We start from the raw sequence: 24384 nt of genomic DNA on the forward strand, positions 1-24384 counted from the left end.
ATTTCGGGATCGTTTTAATCCCCCCCCCCTCCCCAGCCACCACCAAATACAGGTTGATGCCTTGGACACTCAGGGAAGGCAGAGATGTTAGTGACGGGAAGGTCCCAGAGCGCATACTTTTCTGAGGCTGAATAGAACTAGCTGGAGATTTCTACCCCAACATCCTCACACAGCAAATCCCTTTATAGGGATGCACCATTGGCCCAGGAACTACTGCAATGTCCTCATTAACTTGGGACTGGCTTTGTGCCCCGCCAACCCGTTCCTCAGAACGGGGAGCAGATCTTCTAAGTGCAGGGGCCAAGGATGGGGGAATCCCCAATGCCAATGAGAGGCTGGTGATGGAACGAGGTAAATGACTACTTTAGCAGAAATGTAAGTTTAAGTGGCCAAAGCCACTGTGGTCCACTATACCCTGTAACCTCTTGTTCCTATACTTTAGATTTTCCCAGAGAAAGGAAACATTTTTTCCCCCTCTCAGGTTCACACACGCTGCCCAGGAGCTCTTGACCTTCCCTAAATCTTTGGTAAACAATTGCAGTCAGTGCACGGTAACAGCAGACCACAAATAAGATGCATTCCGATAGTGGGATAACAAGGTCAGAAAGGGTCAGTTTTATAAGGATTAACAGGAATTCGTACAAAGAAATGGAGTTAGCTATTTGTGTAAATATTTCCAGTGTGTCAACCCCATTAAATGATATTTTGCAAATATGACTAGGGAAATTAGTATGTCTCTCACAGATCTTCAAAATACCAAGGATGCCTGTCCCAAGTCTTGTCAAGAAGAAACAGATAAGATACATCATAGGTAGTGACTGGGAAAAGATATGAGGCCAGCTTGTGGGGTGCTGGTAATGTTCTGGTTTTGGATCTGGGTGTTAGTTATCAGATGTGTTCCATTTATGAAAAGTCATTGAGCCGTACATTATGATTGTGTCCTTTTCAGTATCTCAAAATAAATTTTAGAAAGAACTAGAGAGAGATAACCTTGTAAATTAAGCTACCATCCAATGTCTAAATATTTTGAAGAAGTCCCTCAAAGTTATAAACCTTTGGTCATTGGTAGGGAACATGGACACATAATAATTTCATAGTAGGAAAGTTTTAGGGTTTATCCAGGTCTTTGTATGGGAAAAACAGACTGACAGATTGAGTGGTCTGGTTATAGAGTAGTCTCTGCTCCTACAAGCAAGGACGATTCTCTTGGATTCCTCGCAAGCTAGGTGCTTTTCCAGCTTTGTCTGGTCAGGTGCTACAGTCCCCTGCTGGCCTTGGGCAGGGTCTGTTTCCCGGGCACTTTGATACCAGTGCGGCATTGCCCCAAGGGTTGGGTATAAGGCCTCTATGCCCTGGCAGCACAAAGCCACAGTCCTTCACCCAAAACCCTTGGGGCCAGATACGCTTCAGAACACAGATATTTTCAAATTTTAGAAAGGAAACAGTGCACATACTGTATATTCAGTCTGTAAACCCACCTTCTAGCAAAGTCTGGGGCTACACCATGCAACTAAACACACATTCTGCAGTGTAATTCATGAATATTCACATAAAGGACGATCAAAGGAGACTTTAAATAGCCTCACCTCAATTCATGGAAGTTCTGCTCCCTAATAAGTACAGAAACTGGTTTTGAAAGATTTGGGATTAGAGGCTGCAGATAAAGTAGTCTGGACCCATATATACTCACCATTTTTAATCAGTAAGTTAATATTCTGGATTTATAAATTTCTTATAGCTGTGACTAGTGTGGATACATTTCTCAGAGTCAGATACTCTTCCACACACACCCCCAGGTAAATTGATAAAAATACAATAGCTAGAATCAGCAAACCCAAGAAAAATGTTGGACAGTGTGCCCTCTCCAATGAGTGGCCATCCTGGAAGGAGTGGGTGAAAACGGCCTGCCAGAACTTTCTCTGCAGCTTACCACAAGGCAACATTCATTTTTGGATAACATGCCCTGATCTAAGACTTTCCCTTTTACCTCTTTCCTAAAAATCGCCTAAGAGACCTCACTGGTCAAGTAAATATTTGTCTAATGGAAAAGTCATTCAATTCAATAAATTTAACAAGCGAGTGTATTAGGACTGTGTTATTTTAACCTACACAATTTTGATGCTCAAGGTGTGATCAAGTATGCTAAGAAAGAATCAATCTCAATTTTTCTGAAACCTGCAAATCTAAAACTGGGAGAGGGACTTCCCTGGCGGTCCAGTGGTTAAGGCTCTCTCTGTGCTTCCAATGCAGTGGACATGGGTTCGATCCCTGGTCAGGGAACTAAGATCCCACATGCTGCATGGCCAAAAATAAAAAAGGAAACTAAATAAATAAATAAAACCGGGAGAAGTTTTCTGCTCTTTTGTTCGAGGAGGATTTGGGAACTCAATTTGGAGGACCTTTTTTTTTTTTTTTTTTTTTTAATATTTATTTATTTATTTATTTATTTATTTATTTAGGGCTGTGTTGGGTCTTCGTTTCTGTGCGAGGGCTTTCTCCAGTAGCGGCGAGCGGGGGCCACTCTTCATCGCGGTGCGCGGGCCTCTCACTGTCGCGGCCTCTCTTGTTGCGGAGCACAGGCTCCAGACGCGCAGGCTCAGCAATTGTGGCTCACGGGCCCAGCTGCTCCGCGGCACGTGGGATCCTCCCAGACCAGGACTCGAACCCGTGTCCCCTGCATTGGCAGGCGGATTCTCAACCACTGTGCCACCAGGGAAGCCCTGGAGGACCTTTTGGTTCAGAAGTAAAGCCCACTGCCTGCTCAGAAATGGAAAGTTTGGGAATACATGGAGCCCTATTGCTGTGTTTTCATGTGTGCAGAATTGCATTTCTGCAGATTTTTATCAGGCTGGGTGGGAGGAGGCCCTGAAATGGAGAGAAGTTTTTTCCCTCTCTTTAGACCATAGAAAAAAACAACCCTGATGAGGTGGGCATGGTCAAGGCAACCCCACTGGGGAGGGTGCACTGGCCACAGTGCCTGGTGCCAGGCCAAGGCCTAAGGATAGAGCTGATCAGGAGAAGCCCCCACGGAGAGGCATGACCTGAGGACTCTGTCAGCAGTGATGTCCATTTAAGGTTGTTCTTTGGGTTTTGTTTTGTTTGGTTTTTTTTAAACATCTTTATTGGAGTATAATTGCTTTACAATGGTGTGTTAGTTTCTGCTGTATAACAAAGTGAATCAGCTATACATATACATATATCCCCATATCTCTTCCCTCTTGCGTCTCCCTCCCTCCCACCATCCCTATCCCACTGCTCTAGGTGGTCACAAAGCACCAAGCTGATCTCCCTGTGCTATCCGGCTGCTTCCCACTAGCTATCTATTTTACATTTGGTAGTGTATATATGTCCATGCCACTCTCTCACTTTGTCCCAGCTTACCCTTCCCCCTCCCCGTGTCCTCAAGTCCATTCTCTAGTAGGTCTGCGTCTTTATTCCCATCCTGCCCCTAGGTTCTTCATGACCTTGTTTTTTTTTTTTTTTTAGATTCCATATATATGTGTTAACATACAGTATTTCTTTTTCTCTTTCTGACTTACTTCACTCTGTATGACAGACTCTAGGTCCATCCACCTGACTACAAATAACTCAATTTTGTTTCTTTTTATGGCTGAGTAATATTCCATTGTATATATATGCCACATCTTCTTTATCCACTCATCTGTCGATGGACACATAGGTTGCTTCCATGTCCTGGCTATTGTAAATAGAGCTGCAGTGAACATTGTGGTACATGACTCTTTTTGGGTTTTGTTTTGTTTTTAATTTGGCTTTGGTCTTTTCAGATTAGTACTTCCCTTTAACTTGTTTTTGTTTGTTTGTTTTTTATTTTTTTTGCAAAGTTTGGTTAAACATTTTGGAGGAGAGCACTGAATCTGCAAAGAGAATAAATACAACCAGAAAAGAAAGTACTAAAAGAATCTATAAAGAGTGGATATGTGTATATGTATAATTGATTCACTTTGCTGTATGCATGAAACTAACACAGCATTGTAAATCAAGTATACTCCAATAAAAATTTTTTTTTAAAAAGAAAGTGCTGAGATTGAGGTGAGAGAGGGTCAGATCACTGCAGTACGGCCCATCCTGTTTACTGACCGGAGCAGGCAGCCAACAGTTTGCAGGGATACTAAAGAGAAGGACGGAATCCTATTTAAAAAATAATCGATGGGTAATGACTTGGCACTTACAACAATGTAGGTGACAGCACATTAGCTCAGTCGTGAGGACCACGGAACAAGAGGTTTAACTTCTGCCTGGGAGACACAAGACAAGGGCAACGTGACACTCACAGGGAGGATCAGACTGCATGACCCCCAAGACTGATTTCAAATCTTGCCTCTACCACCTAGTGGATCTGTAATTTAGGAGAGTCCTTGAAAACTCTCTGAGCCTGTTTCCCCACCTAATATATAAATTTACTTATTCCTGCTTCATGGGGCTCCTAAGTAAGATTGCTTATGTAAGATTTTTATGCAATTCCCAATAAGTTATTATTATTGTTAGTATAGCACAATATATGAATAGTATATGCTAATATAAATGTAATATGATATCAGTTACTTATTAATAAATCATTATTATTATCCTTTACAAGTTAATTAAGGCTTACGAACATTTCCTTAGTAAGGGAAGATTTTGAATTGCTATATCCTTTAGAGTTTATTACATATAAATCTGTTTGTGAATGATATCACTGCATACAGAGCATGGAGTCAGTATTTTTAAATAATCCTGTGTTGTCCTCATGAAGCCTCAGGAAAAAGAACATTTCAAAAACCCATCAGAGGGGCTTCCCTGGTGGCGCAGTGGTTGAGAATCTGCCTGCCAATGCAGGGGACATGGGTTCGAGCCCTGGTCTGGGAAGATCCCACATGCCGCGGAGCAACTAAGCCCGTGAGCCACAACTACTGAGCCTGCGCGTCTGGAGCCTGTGCTCCGCAACAAGAGAGGCCGCGATAGTGAGAGGCCCGTGCACCGCGATGAAGAGTGGCCCCCTCTGGCCACAACTAGAGGAAGCCCTCGCAGAGAAACGAAGACCCAACACAGCCAATAAATAAATAAATAAATAAAAATTTTTTTAAAAAAGGAGTCTCTTTAAAAAAAAAAAAACCATCAGAGTACCAAAAATGTGCCAATCTGAAGAGCCGAGTGTTGGTGGCTGTGGACTTGTGCAGAGACTCCCTAACATTGGCTTTGGCAGTGAAACGAGGAACAATCACGTTGAGAAGCTATTCAGCAGCATGACCCAGCCTTTCCACCCTGAAATGTACATTTTCTAGAATCACTCATTCAGGCAGCAAGGAGACATGTATAAGGATCCTACTGAAGCAGTTTCTACTAGAGAAACAAGAACCCTGAAAATAACCAAATGTCCACTAATGGAAGAGTGAATAAATAAATTGAGCTGTAGATAAACAACAGAACATTATTTAGAAACCAAAATGAATAAACCACAGGAAAAGCAAGTTGCAGGAGGATATGTACAGTAAAATGCTATTTATAAAGCATTTATAAACATTCAAGGCAATAATGCATTGTTTAAGGAAAATTGAATATTTTGTTAAAGCATAAAAACATATGTGATCATTGTAACTACCCAAGTCAGGATGGTTGTCACTCCCGGGACGCGGGGGGGAGACTCGTTGGTGAGATCTACACAGGCAGCTTCAAGTGTATCTGTAATGTTCTCTTTCTGTTAAAAGAAAAACAACCTGAAACAAATACAGCAAAAAGAAATTAAGATTTTACAAAGCTTTGTATTAGGCATATTGTTCATGATATCATTCTCTCCAGTTTTCTGAATTTTTGAAGTTGCTCACATTTAAAAAAAAAAAAAAAAAATCAGGACTTCTAGGGAATTCCCTGGGGGTCTAGTGGTTAGGATTCGGTGCTTTCACTGCTGTGGCCCAGGTTCAATCCCTGGTTGGGGAACTGAGATCCCACAAGCCAAAAAAAAAAAAAAAAAATCAGGACTTCTAGGTTCCTGTAGGAAAATGGGAGCCAATTAATTCTAAATCTTTTCACACATTCTCTAAAAAAGATGGGAATGCACAAAAAGTGTGATAAAGCCACCCATTATCAATGCCTACAGCAAAACTAAGAGACAAAGAATATTAAAAATCTCATGTGGGGAATTAGGTACCCAAAACCAATAGAGACAGCTGCAAAGCCCATATCAAGGTAAAATCAAGATGAAGAGTGCGGGGAAAAGGAGAGGATGCAGATAATACGAGGTCCACCTGGGAAAGTCAAGAAAATCAATGACAAGACTCGTATAGACAATAAGAGAATTCAGTAAGGTAGTATGATATTAAATAAACCTTAGAAAATCAGTAACTCTCATACATACAATCTATAACCAATTAGAAGTTGCAATGGAAAAGAAAACATAATTTTTAGTAACAAAATAAAAACTAAATTCTTAGAAATAAACTGAACAAAAAATTTGCAAAAGCTATAGGAAGAAAACTTTCAAAACATGCCTAGGGCTTCCCTGGTGGCGCAGTGGTCGAGAATCTGCCTGCCAATGCAGAGGACACGGGTTCGAGCCCTGGTCTGGGAGGATCCCACATGCCGCGGAGCAACTGGGCCCGTGAGCCACAACTACTGAGCCTGCGCGTCTGGAGCCTGTGCTCCGCAACAAGAGAGGCCGCGATAGTGAGAGGCCTGCGCACCACGATGAAGAGAGGCCCCCGCTTGCCGCAACTAGAGAAAGCCCTCGCACAGAAACGAAGACCCAACACAGCCAAAAAATAAATATTAAAAAAAAAAAATGCCTAAAAAACCCAAAAGTAGACTTGAACAAATGCAAAGACATTCCTTGTTCCTGGTTAGGATGACAACATCAAAAAGATGCCAATTTGCCACCAGTTAACAGGTAAAATTAAAGTGATCCCTGTAAAAATATTTCTTTTTCCTAGAGCTAGACAAGTTGATTTGAAAGTACATACAAAAAGATAAGCAAGAGAAACGTGAACATTTTGAAAAAGAAGAGCAGTGAGGGGAGCTTGCTGACAAGGCAGACAGTAAAATGTAGTAGAAAGTCTCTATAAATTAAGACGATGTGGTCCTGGCACATAAACGGACAGACAATCCAGTGGAACAGAATAGAAAACCTAGTGGTACTCCCAAGTACATGTGAAAGTTTATTGTATTATGATGAGGACATCTCAAATCACTGTAGAAAACATGTACTTTTTACTAAGTGACGTTAGGACAAGAGTATAACCATTTTAAAAAAGATAAAATTGGACCATACTTCATGCATTGAACCAGAATATACTCTGAATAAGTCAGAGACCTAAATGGCTTTTTTTTTATAAGTACAGGAACTATGAGAAATATGGATGAGTGCCTTTATAACCTGGATGTAGAGAAAGTTTTTCTATGAATGACTCAAAATCTAGTAGCAATTAGGAAAAGATTGATAAATTTGACCATATAATACTAAACCCATTTTTTTTTACATGGGAAAAATCCCATAAACAAAGGGAAAAATGAATGACAAGCTGATAAAATATTTGAAACTTAAGCTTCTTAATATATAAAGACCTCTCAAAAAAAAAAAAAAAAAAAGGAGGGACAACTGTAGAGAAAGACAAATAAAAGACAAGAACAGACATTTCACAGAAAAAGACAAATGATACTTAAGCATATGAATACAGACTCAACTTCTCTCACACTGAGAAACAAAAATTAAAACTACACCAAGCTACAATTTCACATCCATTAGACTGACAAAATTTCAAAAGCTTGACAACACACTTGGTGAGAATATGGGAAAAGAGACATTCTCATACATTGCTGGTAGAAGTACACAAAGATATGCCCTTGGCATGCACAATGGTATGGAAGGGAATTAAGAAGATATAATAAAACTACATATTCACTTATGCTTTGACTCAGCAATCCAGTATCCAGCAGTTTACCCTGAAAGTACATGTCCACAAATTATAAACAACATTTGTACTAGTTATTCCCTCTGCATTATTTATAATGGCAAAATATTGGAAACCATTCAAATGCCCATCCCGGAGATGAGCTGAATAAACCATCATACAATGGGATAATCTACAGCCATAAAAACGGGGGGGGAGGGAATCAATGAATCTTTATGAACTGATAAGAAGTCACTTGAATCAAAATCCCTAAAATGACAAATTAAGCCCCAGCCCCACACCACCCCTGACTTATTTCCTATTATTTCTCTCGGGCTTATTCCTCTGGAGCTGCTGGTTGTAGTACCAAGTCAATGAGGGTACATTCCTACCTTCAGTCATTTGCATTTGATATCCGATTCCAGAGATCCACATGGTTTCTCCATTATTTCCTTCAGGACTTACTCAACTGTTGTCTTCTCGGTGAGACATTCACTGGCTGTTCTGTCCAAAACTGCAACCTCTCCTGACCCTTCCTTTCTTCCTTACATGCTAGATATTTTCCTCTAGCATTTATCACTAATACACTCTATATTTTATCTATTTATTTAATTTTATTAACTATCTCTCACACTAGAATGTAAATTCCATAAGGGCAGAGATTTTTCACCTTATGTTGTTTACACCTGTATCCTCTGTACTTAAGAGAATGTCTGGCACTCAACAAGTATTCAATGGATAAGTAGATGGGTGGATGGATGGATGGATGGATGGATGGACAGATGAATCCTTCTGGTAATTTTTTTTGATAATTTCTTCCCCACATATTCTATTTCTCTTTCTGAAATTCCAATTAGTCATACATTAGGTCTCCTGGATAGATCCTCTAAATCTATGCACAAAGGCAAGAAAGTAGAGATGACGTGGCGTGCAAGGAGCAGAGAACAAAAAGGGGAGCTGGAGCTTCAAGAGGCTGGGCTGATATTCAGCTGGAAGGATATGCAAATTGCTAAAGCAATGAAATACTTCTGAACTAGTGGTAAAGGGCCACGAGTCCCGGCCCTCGAATGTTCACCCTGCCATCCCAGCTGCCCCCTGGGTCCCCTGGACCGCCCACACCCCAGTGACCAGAGCTGCCCCTGACACAGCAGGGTTGCTGCACGAGCCTGCTTCGGTGCTGTGGTCCCACCGGCTTGGGCTGATTGGCACCCAGACTTTACCGGCTGTTACACATTTTGAACATCGTCTCAGAGCATAGGATTCTGAGGGTGACTCACAGCAGGTTTTGGAAAGGTGGGCTGGAGCCCTCGAATGCCACACCGTGAAGGGTGGATTTTATTCATTAAGAGGGAGGAGGGTGTCTTGAGTAGGCAAGTAATTGTCTTGAGTAGGCAAGTAATGTGATCAGATCGTCTTGAGTAGGCAAGTAATATGATCAGAGCTCTGACAGCAGCTAATTTAGGATGATATGAAGGAGAGAAACTAGAAACGGGGATTCAGTGATCTTTGTAAGGAACGACACCACCTTATTAAAACGGCGGCGGCATCTCCTCTAATTAGTTATTACAGTTATTAAGGTAAGGGAAACATTGCCAACAAACTAGATCAGACCCGACCTTATTACTTTGTTCTAATTATGAATGTTTGTAATTGTAGCACAACTACTGTTGTATCTGCGTGAGTGGCAATGCGATTCTGATGTATGTCTGAGGGCTCTAATGCCGGGATTTACAGAGTATCAGTTGATAACCATCTTCCATCCGCTGCCTCCATCATCTCTGTGAAGACAAGAACCTGCTCTGTTCTGCCTGTTATTTGAGGGCTGTATCTGTGATTTCCCCATCCCCCATTTCTCCCCACATGCCCACACCCACACACATACACACCTGAGCAAGCATGCACATGTACACATACTCACACACACGCACACACACACACACACACACACACACAGAGTCATAATACTGCTTCTTGCCTGTGAGGATCACTCCTTTGCCTGGAATGTCATCTCTCCTTTTCTCCTGGATGGATCCTCCTATTCATCCTTTAATTCAGGACGTGTACTCCTGCTCCTCTTCCAAGAAGTCTCCTCCGTAGCCCTCTTCAGCGCAGTGTGGGTTGTTCCGTAGCACTCCACGCATCATTGTATTACCACTTTAGATTGCAATTGTTTGTTTGCATTTCTATCTCCCCTCTTAGACTATAATGAGCTCCTTCGTAGCCTCTACTATGCCTGTATCCAAAGTAGTAGCACAGAGACCTCGCTGGTGGCCCAGTGGTTGGGACTTTGCCTTTCCGTGCTGGGTTGCAGGTTCGATCCCTGGTTGGGGAGCTAGGATCCCACATGCCTCGCGGCCAAAAAACCAAAACATAAAACAGAAACGGGACTTCCCTGGTGGCGCAGTGGTTAAGAATCTGCCTGCCAATGCAGGGGACACAGGTTTGATCCCTAGTCTGGGAAGATCTCATATGCCGCAGAGCAACGAAGTCCGTGCACCACAACTACTGAAGCCCACGTGCCTAGAGCCCGTGTTCCGCAACAAAGAGAAGCCACCGCAATGAAAAGCCCGCGGACCGCCAGGAAGAGTAGGCCCTGCTCAACACAGTTAGGGAAAGCCCGGGCGCAGCAATGAAGACCCAATGCAGCCAAAAATAAAAGTAAATAAATTTATTTTTTTTAAAAAAAGACAGAAGCAATATTGTAATAAATTCAATAAAGACTTTTTAAAAATGGTCCTCATCAAAAAATCTTAAAAAAAAAATACTAGCACAGTGGCTGGCACATGGGAAAGCTCTTTTTTAAAAGTTTGTTGAATGAACTCATGGATGATGGTTTTAACTCTAATTAAAAGAATCGATGGAGCCTAACGTCTAATTGTTCTCATATCCTATGTAACCCTTGATCTCTTCAATGGTGACTGTTTCTCCAGTCTCATCTGCTACCCCTTGCTCAGCTGCAACCACGCTGGCCTCTTGGCTGCTCCTCTAGCACTCTGACCTTGCTCTACCCCAGGACCTTTGCATGTCCTGCCTGGAATGCTCTTCCCCCAGGTCTCTGATCAAAGTCACTGAACAGACATTACAGTATGTACTTATTTGTTTATTGTTATCGATCTGTGATCTGCCTCCCACCCCCACCATTAGAATGTAAATTGTTGGGAGCAGAGATCTGGGTTGATTCACTGTAGTATCCCAGCACCTAGAAAGGTATCTAGCACTTGATAAATGCTTGTTGAATAAAAGGGTTTCCTCCTGTATAACATGGTCTGTCCCAGACTGCTCACTGTGGTCCCATTACCCCTTCTCTTATACTTCTACTTAGAGAATCCCAGACTTCTAGCCAGGTACCTGACTACCTGGATTAAAAACTACATAGAGCTTCCCTCGCAGTTGAGTATGATCACTTGGCTAAATTCTGGCAGATGAGCTGTAAGAGGAAATGATGTGCCCAGATTCCAGGATGTGTCTTTAAAGGGAGCTGCCATGATCCTTCTTCCCTCCTTTCTCCAACCTACAACTTGGAACATAGATGTGATGACTCTGCTTGGCTCTATCTTCAATAAAGAGCACACAGTTCTTAGAAGAACTGTCAACGTATGATGTGATGTTTATGCCACTGTAATATTCTTTTTTTTAAATTAATTAATTAATTATTTTTGGCTGTGTTGGGTCTTCGTTTCTGTGCGAGGGCTTTCTCTAGTTGTGGCAAGCGGGAGCCACTCTTCATCGCGCTGCGCGGGCCTCTCACTATCGCGGCCTCTCTTGTTGCGGAGCACAGGCTCCAGCCGCACAGGCTCAGTAGCTGTGGCTCATGGGCCCAGTTGCTCCGCGGCATGTGGGATCCTCCCAGACCAGGGCTCGAACCCGTGTCCCCTACATTGGCAGGTGGATTCTCAACCACTGCGCCACCAGGGAAGCCCCCACTGTAATATTCTTGCTTGACCACTTAAACCAGTGGCCTGTGAAAGTTGGTGGATTCATTAGAATAAGGTTCTAAGAAAGTTTTCAAATCTAGGCTACACTGCCAGTAGAGTGAGAGTGTTCTAGAAGCCTAATTTCCAGTGACTGGTAGAAACTCTGTGTACTTTGCTGCGTTTATCGTATTCTCCTAACTTATCAATTAGTGCAGGAAAATTCTCTCTCCTTTATCGTTTGTAACTGTGTACTGAAGTCATAACTGTGCTAATTTTAAGAAAACCTATGCTTGGATATAATAATACAATATTAGTGAGAGTCCAATCAGAAAATCAGAAACCACACTAGGCTTTTCAAATAGAGGGAACTTAATACAAGGAATTGGGTACACAGGTGCTGAAAGATGGAGGCAACTCAGATATTAATAATTGCAGGAAGCAGCTATGACTCCTAGAGTTGAGGGGACAAAAGTGAAGAGGAGTGATACCAAAATGTTGCTTAGATTTCTGAGTGGGGCACTGCACCGCTGCTACAAAGACCTCAGAAGGCTGGGCATGGCACAGCAGGTTCTGGAAGTACTGAAAGAAGCTAGCTTGTGATGCTGGAGGGACGCTAACAGGAGCTAGAAACAGGAGGGAAATCTCTCCTCCTCCCACTTTCCCACCTCCCCCTCGAGCTCCACATGGCGACATGTCATCAGGCAACAGGATGCCAGAACATAATGGAGTCTAGGGCTTCTAGTTTGCTCAGTCCCATTCCTGCCACCAAAGAGTGGACCATCACTGGTGGGCTTGGGGCCAAGAGACCATAAGTGAACAACCAACAGAAACACCTCCTGCCCCATGGTTGCCCAACGGAGTCATCACATCCCTCAAGGCTCAACTCAAGGTGACAGTTTGGAATTGTAATTACTGTAAATATGGGAAGGGAAGAGCTCCAAAGGAAAATATCCAACCCACATTGTAATCTTTACAATTAGGTCTCCCCGCTTTAGCTTTCAGTTTTAGTACTATGATTTTTTTTTAACCTAAAGTGAAAGCCAATTTATATATAAATCTATGTTTGGACTCACATTTTCTTATGCCCCTATTAGTGATGATAATGTAAAATTATTTCAGGCTATGAAATCAAATATACCATTTTTGCAACACCGAATATATTCAGGGGAAATATGTCATTTCTGTTACTGTATTAGAATATCAGACATAATGCTATTTCGGGTCCTACCATTTGTTTTACAAATGTGCAAGCCTTTCTATAACAATCCTTTGTTTCAAAGATCATTCTGACGCAAAGATCTCGAGCACGTAAAAACCCATAATAAATCCACATTGATTCTTTCAAAAGAACTCCTTTCTGTGACTAAAAAATGAAAAACAGACCGTAAATATTTGCCCAAATTGGAAAAAAAAAAGCTTGAGTGCAAGAGCCCTAAGTCCAGTTCCTTTTGCATTGATTCACCAAATGGTGCCTCTCAAAACTGTTCTTATTTTAATGCCTCAATTCCATGGAAAGAAAGTGACTTCACTCTTTAAATTTCAGATCTTATGGCTCCAGGATTCTTTGGATTTGATGAGAAATGAGATGTCTCTGGGCTTGGATCCACCCAGCTGCTCTTTGTACTCCATTTCTACAGCAGTGTAATGTGTCTAAATACATTAGTTCAAGGATTTACAGTTAGTTCCTAGACACTGAGAAGTCAGGGTAGAGAGAAAAGTTTATAAATTTTGCTCAGCATAAAAGCCTTATATAAATCATGGCATCTTTTTTTGGAAACCAGTGTTACCAGCCATCCTGACAGGTATATATTTTAAAAGCCTTCTTGTCTGCTGTTACTAACTCAGGGAAATACGTATATAAAAGGAAGCAAACGCCAAAATGGTTGGGAGCCAGATCAGAAGGAGTGACAGTAAAATGACAATGCAAATGCATGTTGTCCTTCAAAATAGTCACCATGGAGGAAAATACACATATTCCAGTGACGCTGCCATTTGCAAGTGTTTAGGGGACAGTTCTGAATCTTTTTGGAGCCACTTTAAGAGACTCATAAGAAAATCAGTTTAATAGGCACTTTGACATCGGTCTTAGCAATGTCTTTTGAGATATGTCTTCTCAGGCAAAAGAAACAAAAGCAAAAATAAACAAATGGGACTATATCAAACTAAAAAGCTTCTGCCCAGCAAGGGAAACTATCGACAAAAAGAAAGGACAACTTACTGAATGGGAGAAGATATTTGCAAATCACATATCCAATAAAGGGTTGATATACAAAAATATGTGAAGAATTCATACAACTCAACAACAACAGCAAACTGATTAAAAAATGGGCAGAGGATCTGAATAGACATTTTTCCAAAGAAGACATGCAGATGGCCAGCAGACACATGAAAAGATGTTCAACATCACTAATTATTAGAGAAATGCAAATAAAAACCACAGTGAGATATCACCTCACATGTGTTAGAATGGTTATCAAAAAGGCAAGAAATAACAAGTGCTGGAGGGGATGTGGAAAAAACAGAACGTTCATACACTGTTGGAGGGAAGGTAAACTGGTGCAGCCACTATGGAAAACAGCATGGAGATTCCTGACAAAATTAAGAACAGAACAAGCATATGATCCAGCTACTTCACTTCTGGGTACTTATCTGAAGAAAACTAAAACAGTAATTTGAAAAGATATAGGTACCCCTATGTTCATCAGAGCATTATTTACAATAGCCAAGATGGAAATGACCTAAGTGCCCACTGATGGCTGCTGAACGGATAAAGAAAATGTGATATGGATTTTTTTTATTACTCAGCCATAAAGAGGAATCAACTCTTGCCATTTGCAACAACATGGATGGATCTTGACCATATTATGCTAAGTGAAATAAATCAGATGGAGAAAGATAAATACCATATGATTTCATTCATATGAGGAATATAAAAAATAAAACAAACGAACAAACAACAGAGTAGTGGTAACAAGGGAAAGGGGGCAGGAGCAGGGTGAAATGGTTAAAGGGGGTCAATTGTATGATGACAGACGAAAAGTAGACTTTTGATGGTGTATACAAAAGCCAAAAGATAATGTGGTACACTTGAAACTTACATAATGTTATAAACCAATGTTACCTCAATTTCAAAAATCAGTTTAGTCACTTTCTTCTCAATGCTTGTTTTTTGCGACCAAAGGGTATTTACATAGCTCAGTGTGTTACCAGATTTGATTCCAAGTGAGTTTTGGATGCTTCCCATTTTTAACAGCTATCTTAAAAGTCAAACATTATGTATCTATTGAGAATGCTCCTAAAAATGGGTTTCTTTTCTAAAACATTTCCAAAATACAAGTTCCAAGGTATTTTGCATATTGGGTATAATCCAAGTGTTGGCTCCCAATGTTCCTAACCCTGAAAGAAAAAGTCAATGTTCAGAAAAGTGGAGGTTTAGATTCTGATATTTTGTTAAAAATTGGTCACAGCATTTTATAGACCATGTACTTTAGCCGTGCCTTTAAGGGTGGAAAAAACTTCAACAATCTTCCCCAGCATTTTGCTTTCCTTAGTTAATTACAATCTTCATTTAAATGAGATGCTTTTCCAGGATGAGTTTCCCAATGATAGTGTCACATTCAGTTACACTCCAGAAGATTCATGATGAATAAAGGCTCACAAACTCAGAAAGACTTTTGTTGTTATTACATGAACACTAGAATGTAATCAAAGATAGCAGCAGAAAAATGTCTCAACAAATCAAGTAAACAAAATGAAACCAACAGACCAACAGAGGGAAAATGCTTCCTGAAAGTAAGTATTGGTTGGTGACGGCATATGTTCTATCCCTTTGTATTAGTCTGTTCAGGCTCTCGTAACAAAATACAATTGACCATGTGGCTTAAACAACAGAAATTCATTTCCTCACAGTTCTGGAGGCTGGAAAGTCCAAGATCAAGGTTTCTGGTGAGAACTCTCTTCCTGGCTTGCAGAGGGCCACTTTGTCCTCACATGGCCTTTCCTCTAAGTGCAGGTGGAGAGAGTGGACCCTGGTGTCTCTTTCTCTTCTTATAAGGGCACCAGCCCTATCAGTTTAGGGCCCCACCCCATTACCTCATTTGACCTTTATCACCTCCTCACAGGCCCTATCTCCAAATATAGTCACGTGGCAGGTTAGGGTTTCAACATATGAATCTGGGATGGGGGTGGGGAGGACACAGATAATTAGTCTGTAACACCCTTCCTTCTGAACACTGAAGTCATTTCCACGGGGTTCAAGACAGAGATTAAAATAAAGAATAGTGAGGCCAAACTGTCAAGCAAAGGGATCTACTAAAAGTGATGTCCAAGTTCGTGGATGAAGATCCGAACAAAACTCAGAATCCGAGAAAGGATCAGAAGACACACACAGGTGTTGAGCAGGAAAAATGATGAGCATCTAACTTTAAGTTCATTACTTGGAAAAAAGATAAAGAGAAAAAAATCTACCAGGAGTGAGAGGAGTGAGGTTTAAATATCCACCAGTGTCCTTTGTGTGAGCACTCTGATACTCTCTCAGTAAATTCCATTTCTGTTCAGACTAACCAGAGGTGATCTCTTTTTGCAGCTAGGAAGCCTGAGTAGCACACAACCTCTAGTCCCAATAGATGGAATGGAAGTGGAATTCTAAGCCAGAAGAATTATTGAAAATTGAGCATTATAGCAAGCATCAGGTACATAAACTGGACATGAACTTGATGTGGAACCAATTAGAATAGAAAAGCAAAAACTCCCCAAGCAGTTTTTTTTTCTTTTGTCCCTGAGGCTTTGTGAAGGTCATGCAGACTTTTCAGCAGTTTTTTGACAGCAGACTTAAAACACTCCCTGAATCTGAATCTCCTTGGTTAAGAAAGGCATACTTTTTTGATTTGCTTGGCTAGTTCTCAAAGCCAATTCTCTGCAGTGTCTCATAAAGGCCAAGCAACTTTAAAACGATTACAGATTGCTTCTAGAGTACGAAACTTAGCCAAGTTTTGAGAAGTAATTTATTCACAACCTGATGTGTTCCATCAAGTAGAAGCCCAGGGGTCTCTTTCATATCTAGTGTGTCAGGAACAAATGGGTTTCAGTGAATTCCAGAAAACAAAGACATTTTGGGAACAGTTTTCAGGGAACATTCAGAACTTTCTAACACCACAGGGCCTAATTTGCTAGTATATCGAATTTCAGCGATCCTAATTTTAGAGTTTTACAACACCTGCTGGTAAAGCCACCCAACTTTCTCTTACTGAACTGATGAAGTAGGTAAGAGATAATTTTTTATTGAGAGCTGGGTAATCAGGAAACAGGGAGAAAACAAAGGAATATTGCTCTTTCTCTCAGAGATGAGTCCACACAACACAGCATGAAAAGCCTACATTTTCATACAAACTAATTAAAACTACTTGAGCCTTACCTCGTTAGACCAATTTCATCTAAGCTAAACATAGGCAGAGACTCCTACCGTCAACAGATTAAAATCATACAGGATATGAGACTTGTGTAGTTGCCAGCTTAGTAGATGGGCCTCTCCTTATCCAGCAAAGATGTGTGTTTCCTGCAGAGATTGACCACTGATTAGATTAAGGGCTTAGAGGCAAAGGTAAATATAAAAAGAATTGCATTGCAGGCAGTGAGTGGATCCCAGTGGGTAACCTGAGGATGACCACCTTGATAATAAACATAAATAACTACGTCAGAGGTCTGCTTCCACTTCCTTTTAGTCATGATTTTCCTTTCCATTTATTTTGTATAATAACAATTAAAAATTAGCAAGTACCTCACAAGGATTTCTGGGTGCCAATAACAGATTGGGTATTTGATGTTGGCGTTTGACATTTAGCATCACATATATGAGATTTTGATTTGATATTTCTTCTCTCTCTCTCTCTCTGCCTTTGTCTCCACTTTCTTCATCCCTTTTTTCTAATGTCTGAAACAAAATTTGTCATTCGTGCTCATTCTAGGTAATCTGAGGAAAATCACAGTTGTCAGTCTCTGCTCTTGGTTTTGACCTTGTTCTGTGTTCTGTTCTCAGGGTAGGCATTTGTCACAGCAGGGAGAACATAGAGAGGTTCTGGCCAGGACAAGGCTGTGTCTCAGAGTCAAGGTCTCCGTGGTGCCTACTGGGTGGCAGCATCGCTGGGAACGTTCGGGAGGAGAACTGTCATGGGACACTGATGAGGGGAGAGGAACAGGATCCGAGGCAGGAGTACCTTGAGGAGGGACCGAGAACCCGAGCCAGCACCAAGAGGAGAGCTGACCAGCCAGGGGCTGGAGAGGTGGGGAGAGGGTCAGGAAGCAGAAATTATGAGAAGCCCAGGCAGAGTCCAGGTCGTTGCAAGAACTCTTGTAAGTCTAGGGAGAAAAGAAGCAACGCTAAGTCCTGTCAGGGACCCTAGAAGAGACTAAGAGGATCGCCGCCCCCATTCTTGGGTACAGGGCAAGGCACGACTCCTCTCTCAAGCCAGTGCAGCCCAGGGCCTTGGGGAATACTCAGCAACTCTGGGCATCCAGCCCTATGGGGCTTAATGGTGGTTTGCCCTCAACAGAGGTTACACTGGGAGGGAAAGGAGGGTCTGAAACATGACAGCGTTGTAGAGACTGTTGCCTTATAGCTTAAAGAAGCAGGAAAAAAAAATATTTTCAACAAGCAAGAGCTATTGTTGTATACTGACATTCCTGGTACCGGGTTTTCGGATTTCCCTGTTTGCTTTTTGTCTGTTTGCTATCTAGAACATAACTACGCCTTAAGTAGGATTATTGGTGGCAAGCAAAAGAAATCACCCCTGGCTGAGTTAGGCAGAAAAAGTAGTTTATGAAAAGGATATTAAGAAGTTCATGGGATCACTAGGAGTTCTGGAGAGCCAGGCCAGGTATCCCAAAGTCCCACAGCAGGACTCTTTCCCAGCTCCAAGTTAGCAGCTCCCCCAAGCAGTGGATCCTGCAGATTGCGCTGCCACCACCGCTGCCGTGGAATCTTAATCTTGCTGCATTCAGCAATGCCTCCAGCCACCCATATGCTGGGGACACAATTGTGCTGCAGCTGCCCTCACCACCAACTCTCTACAGTCCCTGCTTCTGGGTGTCCTCAGCTTCTGGTTCAAACCCAAGGGCAGCGTGTGAGGTTGACAAAGCCTACATCATGTGATCATGGCCTCACAGCAAGGGACACCGGGAACACAAGTACCTGGCAATTTTAGTTCCCATAATGGTAGGTGGGCTCTAACTTCCACAAAGACTCATACAGCAGAGAACTCATCACACTGGAGACATCGGCATGGGACTCAAGTGATGAGCAACGAAAAAGAGTGGCTGGGGGAAGGGGGAGGGGTAAATTGGGAGATTGGGATTGACACATACACACCACCATATATAAAATAGATAACTAATAAGGACCTACTGTATAGCACAGGGAACTCTACTCAATACTCTGTAATGGCCTATATGGGAAAAGAATCTAAAAAAGAGAGGATATATGTATTTGTATAACAGATTCACTTTGCTGTACACCTGAAACTAACACAACATTGTAAATCAGTTATACCCCAAAAAAATTTTTTTTAAAAAGAATGGCAGACATTGATTACAGGCATCTAACACAGCTATAATAGAGTGTTATGGACTGAATGTTTGTGTGTCCCCCAAATTCATCTGTTGAAGCCCCAACTCCAATGTGATGGTATTTGGAGGTGGGACCTTTGAGAGGTGATTAGGTCATGAGGGTGGAGCCATCATGATGGGATTCGTGTCCTGGTAAGTGGATCTTTCTTTCTCTTTGTGCCATTTGAGGACACAGCAAGAAGGCGGCTGTTTATAAGCCAGGAAGAGAGTCCTCAACAGACACCAAATCTGCTGGCACCTTGATCTTGGACTTCTCAGCCTCCAGAATGGTGAGAAGTAAATGTCTGTCATTTAAACCACCTGATCTATGGTGTTTCATTATAGAAACCAGAGCAGACTAAAACAAGTTGGAATGGAACTAGACCCTATTAAGTGATGACAATGCTGGGCCTTTCCTCTCTGACTTGCTTTGCCTCACTCCCCTAGTTTCATGGTTACCCCCCTGCCCGACTGCCTACTGGGGCTTCTCAAAGTTCATGTCCTCTGTTCTCATCTGCCGACTCCCCGGTTCCTGACCTATTGCTCCCCTCTAACCTCTGGAATCTGGCTTTGACTTGCTTTCCTGTTTGCTCAGGGCATTTCTCATTCTCAAATTCTGGCCTCTCCTGCTGTCTGTTGGTCCTGCCACTGCAAATGGTTCTGGCACCACTTGTGAATGATGACTATGCAATCCTCTGTGATAAAGGATTCTACTATATCTTAAGATAGTAGCTCTGTAAAGTCATATTATAATAAGGCCCTACAGGTAATTGAATCCCCGTGGAGGAGGCTGGAGTGTATGTGATTCATGCCAAAGCCTGTGTCTCCATGGATCGCGTTAAGCGAGCTGTACTGTATCATTTACGAGGTATTTTTGCTGACTTGTTATAATAGGCTCCCCAAGCAATCATCCCCCAGAGCATATCTGAATTTTCAATAACTGAGTTAAAATATTACTTTAAAATACTTGTCTCTTGAGTGCTCTTTTACAATAATTGCCATAAATCTGACAAGAAGTTTAGGAGAAGACAAAGTGGCCACATCAGCAGCTGTGCAATAAAGCCCTCGTCTCCCTCCTATGGCTCCTTATTGCCAGGTCTGTAGACGTAGCCTTAGCTGCCCTGTGGCTAAATTCTTCAACTGTGAGGTCCTCTAAAAATCCCAGTGACACACCTTATAATGCTGTTGAGAGAAATCACTCAAGAATGTTTGAAAAGCATTTTTGCGAAATAAAATGCTGAGTAGTAATCTGGAAAGCATGATACCATTCAGAAGGCAAAGAGACGAAGGAGCAATAATCATATTAGGACAAATCGTGTTCTCCTTTCCACCAAGGATCAAATATGATATCTGATATACAATGCAGTAGCGTTCCATTCTGAAGAGTCCCAGAGCTGAGCAAGGAGTTAGATTCCTGGGAAGCAAAAACACGGAATGAACCCAACACTGGGGAGATATTCGGCCTCAGGTTCAAACTACTTGATGAACCATCTCTAGGGGAATTTTATGTGGTCTTCTTCACCCTCCTGCCACAAAAACTGTTCACTGTGAACTTGGACTTCTGAGCCTCCTCATGTGTCAAGCTTTGTATGTTGCTGTCCAATGCTCTTGGTGTGGTTCTCTACTTTCACAAGTGCTTTGCAGTCTGCAAAACACTCTCACATCCATTTTTTTCCTCTGAATCTCAGGCAGCTCAGCAGGTAAACAGAAGAGGTAAAGTCACAGGACCTCAAAGCACAAGCACAGGGTCCCCCACTTTCATGGGATGTCACAGGGAGTCAGCAATGGTGGATCTGGGTCCCCTCATTCCTACTCCACTACTGTTTCTCCCATGCCTCTCTCATTTCACATTAAGCATGTTCTCTCTTCCAAGAGGTCCAGAAAAGAAACTTTCTTCCCTTGGTTTTCAAGGAGACATGGGCTGTTTTTACTCACTCAGCATCCCTTCTTTTCTTTGGGGAGCTATCCCTTCTCAATTTTTGCTAGTCCTGATGTCATCAAGAGATGGGCTCAGAGTCTCCACAGCTGGGCCAGAGCCTCTCTTGCCACACGGCGTATCTTGAATTGGTAACTTACATATGAAAACTAAGAGATTACAGGTTTTCCACTATTCACACAAAAGGGAGAGTTGACTTGTTTCTGTTATTGAGATCCCCAAACATCCCTGGTGGTGTCCTTCTTTAGGCTAGGAATTCATATTTTGCTGAAGTTAGCCAGACTACACTGACCTAACCAATTCAACTCCATTAATGCCCTTAGTTAGCTGCCCTGGGGGAGGAAAAAGCCTTGATTTTAAGTCCTAGAAAACAAACAAATTTTAGCCTCTGGGAAACATGTCCAAACTCATTTTTCTTGCAGACAGGAAGATACTTTTTTTTTTTTTTTAAAGGGACCGCTATTTATTTATTTATTTATTTAGGCTGTGTTGGGTCTTCATTTCTGTGCGAGGGCTTTCTCTAGTTGTGGCGAGCGGGGGCCACTCTTCATCGCGGTGTGCGGGCCTCTCACTGTCGCAGTCTCTCCTGTTGCGGAGCACAGGCTCCAGACGCGCAGGCTCAGTAGTTGTGGCTCACGGGCCCATTTGCTCCACGGTATGTGGGATCCTCCCAGACCAGGGGTTGAACCCGTGTCCCCTGCATTGGCAGGTGGATTCTCAACCACTGCGCCACCAGGGAAGCCCCAGGAAGATACTTTTTAAGATTTGTCTATGTGTGCAAGCTCAGCCTGGCATCGACAGTCAAAGTTTATGCAGGTCCTACAGCATTAACACAAAAGGCCTCACAAATCTTTCAGGGAATGGTAACACTTTTCAGACAGTCACTCATGGAAGTGCAAATAGTCATTAAACATCCTCATCGTGTTGACTAGACAGATCTAAACAGGCTTCTGAGCCTAGATTGACTAGCATCCCAGGAGATCTTAAATAACTACCTTGCCAAGCATTTTCAAAAACACATCCTGCTCTCCGAATTCCATTTGGCTCAAAGGGTTGGCATAGAGCCAGCTTCTCTTCCTTTGATCTTGGAAATTGTCCCCTTCTTCCCAGTGATTGTCTGAAGCAAAAATGAGAACCCAAGAACACATACGTTTGTTTCCTCCAAACTCAACTCCTCACTGGGGCCATCACCTCTCCCCGGCCCTCCTTTACATCACAGCTTACTTCTAGCAAAGGAGACACTATTCATTATTTATTCTACTGCACACATTTATATTAAAGTTACCTATTCTAGAACATTAGGAGGCTCACTTTCAGCTACCAGTCAGCAGGTGAAAGAAACACCATGAGGAATGAAACAGTTGACACTCCTGTTCCATTTCCATGACTAGTACCCATGACCTTAGCCAGGTTACTTATCTTCTCCGGACTTTAGTTCTGCATTCCCAAGTTGAAGAGATTGGAAAGGATGAACGCTAAGATCCCTTCAACCACTAACATTCTGCACTGCCTGTCTACATTCTCCAGAGATCTGCCACTCTTCTTTGTGATGGCCATGCCTAGCTAGCCTGTGGAAATGAAAATCAGGCAAAACAAAGCAAGCAAATCATCCCTATCTTGAACTGTAAATTATATGCAATTATTTTGCACAGTAACAGAAAAAAACATTTTTTATATTAATGGTGCTGAGAAATATTAAGGCATGTGTCAACTGAAAAAAAATGCACAACCTAAAAGTTGAGGTTATGCTTTATTCCTCAGACTTGTTAAGGACTTAATGCCTGAAGACAGTCTCTCAGAGAAAGGTAAGGTAGGAGCCAGGTTATATAGGAGTTTCCACAACAAAGACCAGGTAGTTGGAACTTCAAAAGATTACTGTTAATTAAAGAAAAAACCAGACATCTCAAATTAATGAATTTAGAATTTTTCTTTGTATGGGAAGATGCAAGAGTCTGGGCTCACTGAAATCATTCTTTGATATGCACCTTAACTATCTAGGGCCAGTATCCTGATTTTCTTTTTTTTTTTTTTTCTGATTTTCTTTTTTCTGAATCCTCTCAGGGTATACAGTGGAGAGGGGTAGAAGGGGGTGTGTGTGGCTGCAACAGCTGATGGCTTAAAGGCTGCAACATCCTTTGTTTACTGATATGGCAGGAAACATTTTTCATCCACATATGCGCTGTGTATCTCTGGTAGTTTTATTCATTAGGACTAAGACAAATATTGAAGATAATAATCCAGGGACTTACCTGGTGGCACAGTGGTTGAGAATCCGTCTGCCAATGCAAGGGACACAGGTTCAAGCCCTGGTCCGGGAAGATCCCACATGCCGCGGAGCAACTAAGCCCGTGCGCCACAACTACTGAGCCTGCGCTCTAGAGCCCGAGCTCTGCAACAAGAGAAGCCACCACAATGAGAAGCCCGCGCACTGCAATGAAGAGTAGACCTCACTCGCCGCAACTAGAGAAAGCCCGCGCGCAGCAACGAAGACCCAACAACGAAGACCCAATGCAGCCAAAAATTAATTAATTAATTAATTTTTTAAAAAAAAGATAATAATCCATTGCCATGAGCAAAAGTTGGGAAGGGACAGGAGTAGTATGTGCATATGTGTGTGGGGGCGGGGGGGTAATATGAACTACCTCTATCTCACCAAATTATCTCTAAAATATATATATAAATAATCTGAAGAGAGTAGGTAACTTGGATATTTTCATCCTTAATTTGAAGTTTTTAAAAATTAGTTTTAGTTACTTTGATGCACAGTAACTCCAATTAAGCTAGCAACATGTCAGGTAGCATAGTGGGATCAATGGTGACCCTCAAAAAGATATGCCCACATCCTAATCTCCAGAGCCTGTGAATGTTACCTTATATGGCAAAGAGTGAATGTTACTTTATATGGCAAAAGATATGATTAAAGATATTGAAAAGGAAAAAAAAAAGGATATTGAAAAGGGTAAGTATAAATCCTAAGGAAGTAGAAGGAAAAAAATAAAGATAAGGCAAGAAGATAATTAAAGAAGCAAAAAGAATATAAGAAAAACTGGTTCTT

The 24384-nt window shown here is 41.9% G+C and overlaps 1 pseudogene; it reads left to right on the plus strand.

Moving 5' to 3' along the window:
* The first annotated feature begins 19526 nt into the window (after window positions 1–19526).
* LOC137771014 (mediator of RNA polymerase II transcription subunit 25-like) overlaps window positions 19527–24384 on the plus strand; it is a 39506-nt pseudogene continuing 34648 nt past the window's right edge.

This window comes from Eschrichtius robustus, chromosome 10 (assembly GCF_028021215.1).
Source record: "Eschrichtius robustus isolate mEscRob2 chromosome 10, mEscRob2.pri, whole genome shotgun sequence".
NCBI classification, from domain to species: domain Eukaryota; kingdom Metazoa; phylum Chordata; class Mammalia; order Artiodactyla; family Eschrichtiidae; genus Eschrichtius; species Eschrichtius robustus.